Source organism: Clarias gariepinus, chromosome 19 (genome assembly GCF_024256425.1).
Source record: "Clarias gariepinus isolate MV-2021 ecotype Netherlands chromosome 19, CGAR_prim_01v2, whole genome shotgun sequence".
Lineage (NCBI taxonomy): Eukaryota > Metazoa > Chordata > Actinopteri > Siluriformes > Clariidae > Clarias > Clarias gariepinus.
Window position 1 is genome coordinate 24,656,470 of NC_071118.1, and position 12,519 is coordinate 24,668,988.

The window sequence follows — 12,519 nt, forward strand, 5'->3', positions numbered from 1 at the left end:
TGTAAAAAACATTATGCGACGCTGCACTGTCCCGTGTTTGAGTAAGCTTAGCGTAGGGGAGCTTTTAGTACTGAATTCGACTACGGTGTATTTTCGCTATTTTGTTTCTTGACAAATGAAAGTATGATGAGCGCCAGGGTCTGATGAGAGACAAGCAAAAGAAACAGCACTCCTGGTCATCGTCTAATTGGACCCAGCTGGGATGTATTTTCTCAGCCATGGGTGATTCAAGGACTTGTTGTAAGACAAGCATAAAAAGATTATTGAAATATGATAATTTTAAGCTTTTTTTTTTTGTGAGTAGACCATAGAACATAATAGTTAAAAAGTTTTTTTTTCTTTTTTTTTTGTGTGTGTGGACATTTTACATTCTTACAAGTACAGTTGAGTATTTGATATTACTTAATTTCTGCACATAATCATCTGGATGTCTGTATGCCATGTGCTCTGTGCGCCTTAAAGAAGCTTTACAAAGATGGAAAAAAAAGTCAAGGCTGTAGGGGTTTGGATTTAAACCACAGATTACTTGTGGTTTCTCTTGGTTGAAGGTCTGCAGCAATATGTCAGGTCTTCAGAGACCACCGATCTTAAAGTGCACTCTAATTGAGTTGTTACGTGTTTCCAACCAAGGGTCATCACATTTCCCACACACTGGCCTAAAACCCTGGGTGGCTTAGAGGTAATAGAAATTAAATGTCTTCACAGGTCTTTTTAAAAAATTTATTAACAAGAAAATGCGGAGGTTTTTTTTTTTTATTTAGTATTATACATGACCAGGTATTATCGGTTTTATTGCTTTAGGGAGTTTTAGTCTGCCAAGTAAATTTCATTTTCATTTTAACTTTGGACATAAAAACATTCACTAATGGGGAACAAAAATCATGTAAATTACATACTACCCCCTAAATGAAAGCAAATGATGGAGAGAAATGTGCATGCTGGCAGCATGTACTAATTAGTGACACACCAAGATTATGACTGATATAAAATGCATTAAGTGCCACGGCATAATTTCTGACGTGAGACAGTTTGCGCCTTTAGGAGAATGCTTCCGGGATGTGATTTTTAAATAAATTAGATTCTGCATACATTTTTTTGGTTGTAAACACTTGCAGATGCTTGCCAGCATTAAAAACTGGCTGTTGTGACAGAAAGTTATTATTATTATTTTTTTCACATTTTTTTGCAGCTGTTCTTTCAGAAGCTTTTATCACCAGCTGCTGATGCGTCTCTCTCTCTCTCTCTCTCTCTCTCTCTCTCTCTCTCTCTCTCTCTCTCTTTTAAACATACACACACACACACACACACAAAACAGCAAAAGGCCCAGAATAAAGACTGACCTCCCGCTCTGCCATCAACATACAGTACAAGTAATTGAATGCACTTTTAAGCAAGTTCCTGTCCTGAAGTAATGAAGCAAGTCATATTTGACCTTTATGGAAATTTAAGTTGCATGATTTCATCTGTGTGTTCCAAAATATATGTTTAAATAAGCTTGTTAAAGAGTTTACTGGTCCAGAATGTAAGCGAAATTTCCTTCCCAGAAACTTGTCAAGTTACTTAATGTTCCCCCCACATATATATATAGGAATATATTTATTCTATATTGTGGCGTGGGCGGGGCGGCGGCTGACGACCAGCATGCCTTGCGGGGATGTCGGTGTGTGTTCACCATGATGGGGAAAGGTGTTTGGGTTGGTGGCTTCGGCCCTGTTTGTGTGTGTAGGGTGTGACGTGTGAAATGTGCTCCAGTTCAAGCTAGTGCTGAATTGGATGTAGGCTCCTGAGTGAAGGTGCTGCTCATGCCTTACATGCTATGTGCTTAATAAAGTACTCCCAGCCATTGCATTGGGTAGCAAATAAGCTCACTCGTCTCTCCAGCATTCTTCCCGGCGTAAAAACGCTACAATATGTTTATAGAATATAAATATAAGAAATGGTTAAGGAGTTGGATTACTGATCAGAAGGTCCTCGTGTTCAAGCCCTGACACCATCAGGTAATCACTGTTGTAGCCTTGAACAAGATCCTTTTACCCCAAGCGCTTACTGTAGATATAATTGGGTGTTGAGGTGGCAACCTGATCCCATAAGGAAAGGCTACAGAAACAATTGGTATATCTCCAGGGTGAGGTTGCCGGGTGGCACGTGGATGGACCCTATCCCTATATTTATATAATAGTTATCTAATGAATGAATTATTGAAGGTTTACACCACCTCTCTCATTCCAATTGAAAATTCAGGTCTTGTTGAGGTGGTAACATGATGCAGGTTTATTCTGATTGGGTTATTATCGTGATTATTAATAAAATATTAAAGTTCATGTAAACACACTGACTGACAGTTATATCACTGCATCAAAAGAGCATATATATATATATATATATATATATATATATATATATATATATATATATATATATATATATATATATATATATATCACTGCATATATAAGCACTGCATCAAAAGAGAGGTGGAATTCATGGACGACAGGAAAAGCCCCGAACTTTGGATTTTTTGCCAAATATGAATAATTTGCAAATTCTGTGATTTTGGGAACTGTGTGGAGATCAGAAAACCGGGGTAGCACAGAAAGAATAACCCAAGCTCAGGACTGAATTGGGAATCCTGGATCTGTAAGGCGGCAATGAATTAATTAATGAAGCAATTGCATTAATTTAAAATTTCCCCTTAATAGAGAAATGGTACACTGTTTTACCATGTTTTAGTAACCATAAAGCTTTTACATTAGTATTGTTAAATAGTCTGCTACTACATGGCCTGTGATGGATAGTCATGATTATTTTAAATTGGTAACTACTGTATGTGTTACTTTTATGAAACCATTTTGGTTAAACCTTGTAGAATAACATCTTCATTTTAGTGTTATCATTAAACACTGGGGTAAATGATTGGCTGCATGAATATATTGGGTTAGACAGAAATCTAAGCCAGCCTGTACTTCATGCTATTCTGTGTATTTTAAGTTAAGAACATTGGTGGTGCTGTTGTTCTTTGTGGTACTAAAGTCTCTTAAGCAGTTAAAAGTTCCTCATGGTCAGCGGGTGGTGGATCTGGATTCCATTCCAGGAAAACTGGGAAAGAGATAAGAATTCAGTTGTCTGTTTAAAGGCTAATCCAAACATCAGTCAAGACAATGTTGTGGACAATGCTAAAAAATACTATTTCATTGTTTTTCTTTACTTTATAGAGAGGAGTGATTGCATAGTCCTACAAGTCCATTAATTCCACCAAGTTTAATATGTTGAAGACTATTATACTTTCAGTAACACCGGCTTGAGGCTCCAATTCTCAGCCAACAGGTTCAGAAGACCCAAACCCTGTAACTTTAGCATTTACCTAACTTTTAAAAACTTAACGAACGAACACCTGACACACTTCTTTAGTTTATGTCACAATTTGTAAAACAAATCCTAAGATGCTGGTAATCTCTAAGCGATACCTAAAGATCTATTTTTTTCTTAGATATTTTAATTAATCCCGCCATTAAAAAACAACAACTTCCCAACAGTGTTTGACTGATGGTTTTTATATTTAGTGACTTAAAAGATGTTACGTTTCCAGATAGAAACTTCAAAGCATTTTGCAAAAAACTTTAGATAACCCCTGTCTGCCAAATGCCTAAATGTAAATGCAAATGTAAATTATTGTTGCTTGCTAATCACCTGACCTTACATTAACATTGCTATGTGCATTTGCATCCATTTTGGTCCCTTTATTTTGACTCCAATAAATAATGTTGGTAAGTTGTCAATGATAAACCAAACCTACTGCTGATACACAGTCTTCCAATAGTGTTGATGCATCCTGGAACCAGTTAGTTTATAAAAGTAAGCAAGAAACGCTGTGGATCCTATAGTAAATGATTTTTTCCCCTATGTAAATTAGACTAACATAACAATAAAAGACTTTGAAAACAGCTTGGCTTTATTTCTCACTCATATGCATGGCATGCTGTAGTTTGTGCGATGGAGGCGTCTCGATTTATTGACTGTAATGATGCATTCAGGCTGAAACTACGAACCGTGGGTGTGGAGGTGGATTATAGAGTGGGCTGTATGGGTCGCTGTTTTCAGACAAGCGGCTTCTGTGATGTGACGAACTGTGGGAGCATGGACTCAGCCCTTCTTTGTGCTCCCACTCCCAGTGTTCTTCCTTTTCGTCCCTCAAGCTTTTGTTTCGCATCTTCATACCATGAACAGCAGCTGTGCTCATCTGCATTGAAGCAAAGTGCATCCTGCTTAAGGATAAATCACTGTAATCCACCTTCCTACATCCTGACAGGGCCTAGTGCCTCTCTACAGCTAGAATTATCTTGTCAAGTGGCCCTTTAAGGGCCCCAATGCAAATATGGCGAGAACACACCATTGGATGGTGGCTTGGGGGAAAAGAAATCTGAAATTATACCCTTTTAGAAAAAGATCCTTTTTTATTTCTACACTATGATAATCATCAAACTGTTCTGAAGTGATATGATTACACTACTGGTGTCACTTTTCTTAGAATAGTACTTGAAGACAAACTTTTATACAGATAAATTTTTTTATGCTGTTTAAATAAATTGCTGCAATCGTGAAAATTGACAAGGTAAGATTCTCCATGTCGTACTACCAAAATGTTTTATATTCTCTAGAATGATCATTATATTCCAGAGTTATTTGTTATCTTGATAAAGATAAATTATCATACACTTAGTACATTGGATCCTATTTAGTAGCTGATTAATAAAGTTCTGCATCTCTAAAGGCGGCGGCATGGTGGTGTAGTAGTTAGCACTGTCGCCTTGCACCTCCAGGGTCTGGGTTCGATTCCCGGCCAGGCTCGATTCCCATCTCTGTGTGTGTGGAGTGTGGAGTTTGTTTACATGCTTGGTGGATTTCCTCCGGGTACGCTGGTTTTCTCCCACAGTCCAAGATATGCAGTGTAGGCTAATTGGCGTTCACAAATTGCCCATAGTGTGGGCACACTCACATGAGTATGTAAGTGTATGTGTGCCCTGAGTTGGATTGGCACCCTATACAGGGTGTACCCTGCCTCATGCCCTAAGCCTCCTGGGATGTGCTCCAGGTCCCCGCGACCCTGAATACAGGATAAACCCGGACTGGGTATTCCACTGTGGCGACTCCTTGTCCGGAGCAGCTGAAAGACCAACAACAACAACATGCAATATGTTTCCACAAAAAAAGTGTAATGTCCTTATACAAGACCAAGGTTGCTTAGGAACAGCCATAGCATCAAATGAATACATACTGTATGGGTGCCAACCCATTGCAGGGCTCAAGTGCACAGAGACTCACACACCGTATCCCAAACTACAGTATAAAATATATATATATATATATATATATATATATATATATATATATATATATATATATTTTTTTTTTTTTTTTTTTTTTTTTATTTATACTGTATGCATAGACAAGGCTTCTGAAGGTTTGCTGTGGTGTTTGCTTGTGAAGCAGGACATTGGCAGCACATCCTCTTGGGTACTGTAGGCTGTAGTGCAGGGTAGTGCAGTGGTACATGTTTTTATGCTGTTATCAGAAAATCATATCATTTTATGTTTTATTTTCTACCTAAATCTATTTCTAATTAAGGAAGTTTATTGGCACATTGGTGTGGTATTTTATCTGCATATTATCTCATAACTCCCATGTAAAAGCAATAACTGCACTAGATATGCTTGTTATCTTTCACAACTTCATTTTTTTCTTAACAAATCCTTCAATGCTCCATATTTCTATGTATTAACCTAAACATTGACAATTCCTACATGGTGTTATACTCTTATCCATCGCTTTCTGTAGCCCCTAAGGTTTCTGACATTTTAAACAAAGGTTTCATTTGGCTATAATTCCGAGAGTAGATTGGAAAGGTCAGAGATAAACACATACTATGATTTATTTGTGATGAGGATTATAGCTTTGCAGCGTTTGTTTATACATGCAATTAAACCACAGCATCTAAGTTTACCACCTTACATTCAAGTTTTATGGGAGAAATTTAGGACGGGAAATGCTTCTTTAAAATTTTACTGTTGTTTTTCTTTGCCACAAGATTGTTCTCGATGAATTCAAGGAAACCGACGCTTGTTCCCCTCCTCTTCCTCCCCCGCTGTCAATTATCAGCCGTTGTAAAGGAGCGTAATTACAGCCCCGTCATTTTTTGTCGCTGAAATGCTGAAAGAAGGAAGCACTTCTCGTTTAAAGCATCATTTCCCTTTTCAGCAAGCAAAAAGGCTATTCGGTTATTTATTTATTTTTTTTACTGTGTTGAAAAGATCCTGAGATCTATCATTTTAAATTCCAAAAAGCTAAAAGACAGCTAAAAGCTCTATACTTCTGTGTCCTGTAGTTAATGTTGGAATGACTTGTAATTTTGATAGGGTTCTGTATAATTTGGGATGGTTCAAAAACTATAAAAAAAAAAATTATTTATACTCAAATATTGAACCTTTGATGGATAGAGGCTGATGAAGTTTGTATGCCACGTTTCTGTCTCATTCATGGTTCACTTTAGATAAAAGAGTCAAAGCAAAACAAAACAATAAAACTAAACAGAGAAAAAAAAAAAAGCATTCAGTATTCAATATTTAGTAGTACGTACAGTATTTTTTCTATTTCATTCTGTTATAATGTTTCTGAATTTCAGGTAGGAATGCCTTCAGAACTAGAGGCTTGTTGAGGTCATCTTCGGGACCCATTAAATATTAAGCCTTTAAATATTAACACCTCAAACATCTTTCTGACTACTTCCCTGATGTCCTTTAATAAAAAAAAAACCCAACCATAGTTGATTAAGTTGAATAAAAACCTAAAAAGAAGGATTGACATTTAAAGCCTTTCTGCAGATAAATTGAGTGCTATTCTGCATGCTCAATGAGGTGTTTAGAGGATTTTATTTGGTAATATAGTTTTTTCTGATTTGTCGTTGATTTTAAATTTGCGATTTTGTTTTCTGATTTGGATTTTCTGTTGAATGTTTTTTAGTGGTTGATGGGTTGTTGTTTAGTGCTGGAGCTACAGTAGAAATTCTGGGCCTCTTGAAAACCTAATACAGTAGAACCTTGGATTGCGAGTCTTGATTTACAAGTACCGAGGATCATGTATCACGCATGCGCTTTTTGTTTTGACGCCGAGCATCACGTGATCACAACTGAACCAATGATTATTCTCTCTCTTAGGCTGCAAAATTGTGGGTAATTATCTCCCCTGCTGGGTCTTTGTGCACGTCTTTTACTGGTATAATCAACATCCGTGCACATGTTTTTGTTTTTTTTTACTTTACAGCAATGATTCCGTTTTTGTGCACTCACACAAAAGTTATTAGCTATGTTCCTTGCTAATTTTTTCAATAAAACAGTTATTTAATTAAAAATTAGTCTTTCCGTTAATGTGTGTGTGTGTGTGTATGTGTGTAGGTGTGTGTGTGTGTAAAATTTAAATGAGAGAGGAAGAAACGTTACTGTGTAAGATGAGAAGAGGGAGAGGGGAGGGTCCAATTCCTCCTCTCCTCCTACTTTAGCTTTACACGCATACACAAACACACACGCACACACACACACTGCACGCATAAACTTATCTGTCGGGATTTATTTTTACTTTTTTTAAAGGTAAAGTGCATGTTAATTTGTGTTAATTTTTACTTTATATATTGCAGTAATTATTTTTATGTATTTATTTTTGGGGGTTTGAGTTTCCATTATTTCTTATGGGAAAATTAAAGTTAGAGTGTTTTGAAATGCGTACACTTCTGGAACTAATTATGTTCGTAATCTAAGGTTTCACTGGGTACTTTGCCTCCTCTAAAGTACAGTATATTAAAGCCAACCCTTGTATTAAATTGCCATAGCATTTTTAAGAATCCCCTGATTCTTTTGCCATTGGAATTGTCCAGACTTAACCCAGCTACAAGCTAAAAAAAATGCATTCATAATTAAACTTTTTTACATTTATTTAAATAAATACAACTTCTTCTTTGTCTTTCAACTGTTCCCTTTCAGGGGTCGCCACAGCAAATCATTAGCCTCCATCTAACCCTATTCTCTTCATCCTCTTCTCTTACACCAACTAACTTCATGTCCTCTCTCACTGCATCCATAAATCTCCTCTTTGGCAGTTCCAACCTCAGCATTCTTCTACCAATATATTCACAATCTCTCCTCTGAACATGTCCAAACCACTACAATCTGGCCGCTCTGACTTTATCTCTAAAACATCTAACGTGGGTTGTCCCTCTGATGAACTCAATCTTAATCCCATCATTTCTTGTCAGTTCCAAAGAAAACCTCAACATCTTCAGTTCTGCTACCTCCAGCTCTGCCTCCTGTCTTTTTATTGCCACTGTTTCTAATCTGTAGAGCATTGCTGGTCTCACCACTGTTCTGTACACCTTTCCTTTCATTCTCGCTGATACTCTTTTATCGCACAATACTCATCTGACACTTTTCTCCACCCATTCCAACCTGCCTGTACCCGCCTCTTCACCTCTTTTTCACACTCTCCGTTGCTCTGTTCTGTTGACCCTAAGTACTTAAAGTCCTGCACCTTCTTTACCTCTGCTCCTTGTAGCCTCACCATTCCACTTCGGTCCCTCTTATTCACACACATGTATTCCATCTTGCTGCGACTAACCTTTATTCCTCTCCTTTCCAGATCATACCTCCACCTCCCCAAATTTTCCTCCACCTATTCCCTGCTCTCGCTACAAAGCAAAATGTCATCTGCAAACATCATAGTCCATGGAGACTTCTGACTAACCACTTCTGTCATCCTGTCCATCACCAGAGCAAACAAAAAGGGGCTTAGAGCCGATCCTTGATGCTCTTCTGTCACACCTACACCACATCTCACCATTGTCTTACAGCTCTCATACACGTCCTGCACCACTCTAACATACTTCTCTGCCACTCCAGACTTCCTTGTACAACACCACAGCTTCTCTCTCGGCACCACAATGACACAATGCAACTTTATATTACCTTCTCTGTACTTCTACACCAACATCCTCAAAGCAAATACTGCATCTGATGTACTCTTTCTAGGAATGAAACCATATTGCTGCTTACAAATGCTCACCTCAACCCTTAACCTAGCTTCCACTACTCTTTCCCACAGCTTCATTGTATGCCTCATTAGCTTTATGCCTCTGTATTTAACACAGCTCTGCACATCTTCCTTGTTCTTAAAAATCAGCACCAATACACTTCTCCATTCTCCTGGAATCTTTTCACTCTCCAAGATCTTGTTAAACAAACTAGTCAGAAACTCTACTGCCACCTCTCCTAAGCAGTTCCATACCTCCACAGGTATGTCATCAGGACCAACAGCCTTTCCACTCTTCATCCTCTTCAATGCCCTTTTCACCTCACTTTTGCTAACATTTGCTACTCTCTGCTCCACAACAGTCACCTCTTCTACTCTTTGTTCTCTTTCATTTTCCTCATTTATCAACTTAAAGTGCTCCTTCCATCTTCCCACCACCCTCCTGGCATCTTTCAGTACATTTCCATCTCTATCTTTAATCACTCTAACATCCTGCACATCCTTCCCATCGCTATTTCTCTGCCTCGCCAACATGTACAGATCCATCTCTTCCCACTTTCTAATCTAGCACACAAGTCTTCATATGCTTTTTGTTTGGCCTTTGCCACCTCTACCTTAACCTTACGCTGCATCTTCCTGTATTCATGTCTACTACCCCCAGTCCTCTCAGTCTCCCACTTCTTCTTTGCTAACCTCTTCCTTCTTTGCTAACCTCTTCCTTCTTTGCTAACCGCTTCCTCTGAACACCAAGTCTCCTTGTCCACTTTGCCCATTCCTGATGATACACCAAGTACCCTCCTTCCTGATCACATTGGCTGTAGTTGTCCTGTCAACTGAAAGCACGTTCTGACAACCCAGAGCCTGTCTCAACTCCTCCCTGATGACTACACAACATTCTCCCTTTTTCGACTTCCATCACTTTGTCCTCTGCTCTGCCTTTGTTCTCTTCACCTTCCTCACCACCAGGGTTATTTTACATGCCACCATTCTGCTACATTCTCCCCTACCAACACTTTTCTGTCACTGACCTCTTTCAGGTTACAACGTTGACACAAAATGTAGTCCACCTGAGTGCTTCTGCCTCTGCTGTTATGTCTCCCTATGTTCCTGCCTCTTCTGGAAGAAAGTTTTCACTACTGCCATTTCCAACCTCTTTGCAAAGTCCACCACCATCTATCCTTCCACTGTGCATTTCTGTCCTGAAGCCCAAAACAGCCCATCAAATTTTCATCACCCCTGTTCCCTTTCCCAATATGTCCATTGATGTCTGCACCAATCACCACTCTCTCAACTCTGGGGATGCTCTGCATCACTTCATCTAACTTTTCTCATTCTCTTCCAAATCACATCCTACCTGTGGAGCATAACCATAAACAACATTGAACATCACCCCTTCAATTTCCAGCTTCAGACTCATCAACCTATCTGATACTCTTTTTACCTCTAGAACATTTCTAACAAAATCCTCTTTCAGAATAACTCCTGCTTCATTTCTTCCTATCCACACCATGGTAAAATAATTTGAACCCTGATCCTAAGCTTCTATCCTTGCTACTTTTCCACCTGGTTTCCTGGACACTAAGTATATCCACGTTCCTTCTCTGCGTCATACTGTATCAACCAACTCTCTTGCCTTTCTTGTCATAGTCCCTGCAAACATCATAGTCCATCATAACAAACCCCACCCCCCACCCCTCCCCGGGTGTTTCCTTATGCTATACCTTTGCTTAACCTTATTAGTTTTGCATTTGGGCTCCGTGCCCAGAATAACAGTATGGATTTTTGTCTAACTTCCTTATAATTGGATGAGTTAAATTTCTCCATTTATTACACAAGCATGTGACCTCATGACCCTGGCAGCTCCAGTGTTTTATTAGCATTTTCGTCCTCTGTTAAAGCAGGCGCCTCTCCTAAGGGACCGACCACAACATTTCCACAGGAGACTTCAACCCAATCTTTATTCCTCCCTTCTTTATCATCTTCTTCCTCTTTTAGGGGACAGCTTTAATTCAAACCCACTAACTAGTTTTTAATTTTAAAAATTTTGAATATACATATTAAAACAGCACATATCAAAATGTATTGTCTTCCAAACATTTACTGCAGAACACAGAAGTGTAACGCTGTGTAGCTGTCTTTTAGATTTTGTAATTGAATATAAATGAATTTAAAATACTGCAGTAAAAAAACAAAACAATGAATGTTCCTTTTGCTTTCTGAAAAGGAAACTGATGGTTTAAATGGCAAGTGATTCTTTCTTTTAGCATTTTAGAGACTTAGTTGTATTTATTTAAATATTTGTATTGCATGTATTTGGACTGTAAGATAAACTCAGAGTAGAAAACCCAAAAATCAAGGAAAGAACACACAAATTCCTTGCACAAAGGCTATACAGTAGGTGAGATTCAAATCCTCAAACCTGTAGATAGGGAGAAGACAACAGTGCTAACCACTGAGCCACTTTGCTCCCTTTTGCGAAAATTTTATTAAATAAAGTAAAAACAAATAAAAAATAAATTAAGTTAATAGTGTGGCGTGGGCGGGGCGGCGGCTGACGACCAGCATGCCTTGCGGGGATGTCGGTGTGTTCACCATGATGGGGAAAGGTGTTTGGGTTAGTGGCTTCGGCCCTGTTGTGTGTGTGTTGAGGTGTGTGACGTGTGAAATGTGCTCCAGTTCAGGCTGACGCTGAATTGGATGTAGGCTCCTGAGTGAAGGTGCTGCTCATGCTATACATGCTGAGTGCCTAATAAAGTACTCCCAGCCGTTGCATTGGGCAGCAAATAAGCTCACTCGTCTCTCCAGCATTCTTTCTGGCGTAAAAACGCTACAATATGCTATTTAAATAGTGTGTAGGGTACACTAATGTGGTTTAATAGAATTTATATTGCATTTGAAAAATTTACGTTATTATTATTTTGTAAATGTCTGTTAGATGAAAGTAACAAAGTAATGATTGAGGAGTTCCTTATATATGTGCTATGACCAAGGTTGTCAGGTCTGCAGACCAAAAGCAGCTCTGCTGAAAAGCAATAAAAAAAATATGTCCTAATTTATGAGGATCTAATTTTAGGTCTAATATTATTACACTATAAATAAAAATTACCTATAAACATATTTGGAGGTGTTGGATTAAGTGCAAATATTATATTAATATATATTTATGGGAAAGTTTAATGTATTCAGAATCAGGTTATGCACATTTTTATTTTATGATTTCTTGTTTATGCAAAGCAGCTACCTTCTACTTTGCTACAGTAGCTCCTTTTAAGTAGGTGTCTAAAAGATGTTTTTTTTTAAAGTGTCTAGATTACCATGTTCAATTGTTTTAAATTCCTAAAAAAAACACACACACACACACACACACACACACACACACAGGTGTGGGGAATTGTGGACTAAAGTTTTTTTTTTTTTTTCTGTGCTGTCAAATGTAATACTGAATGATGC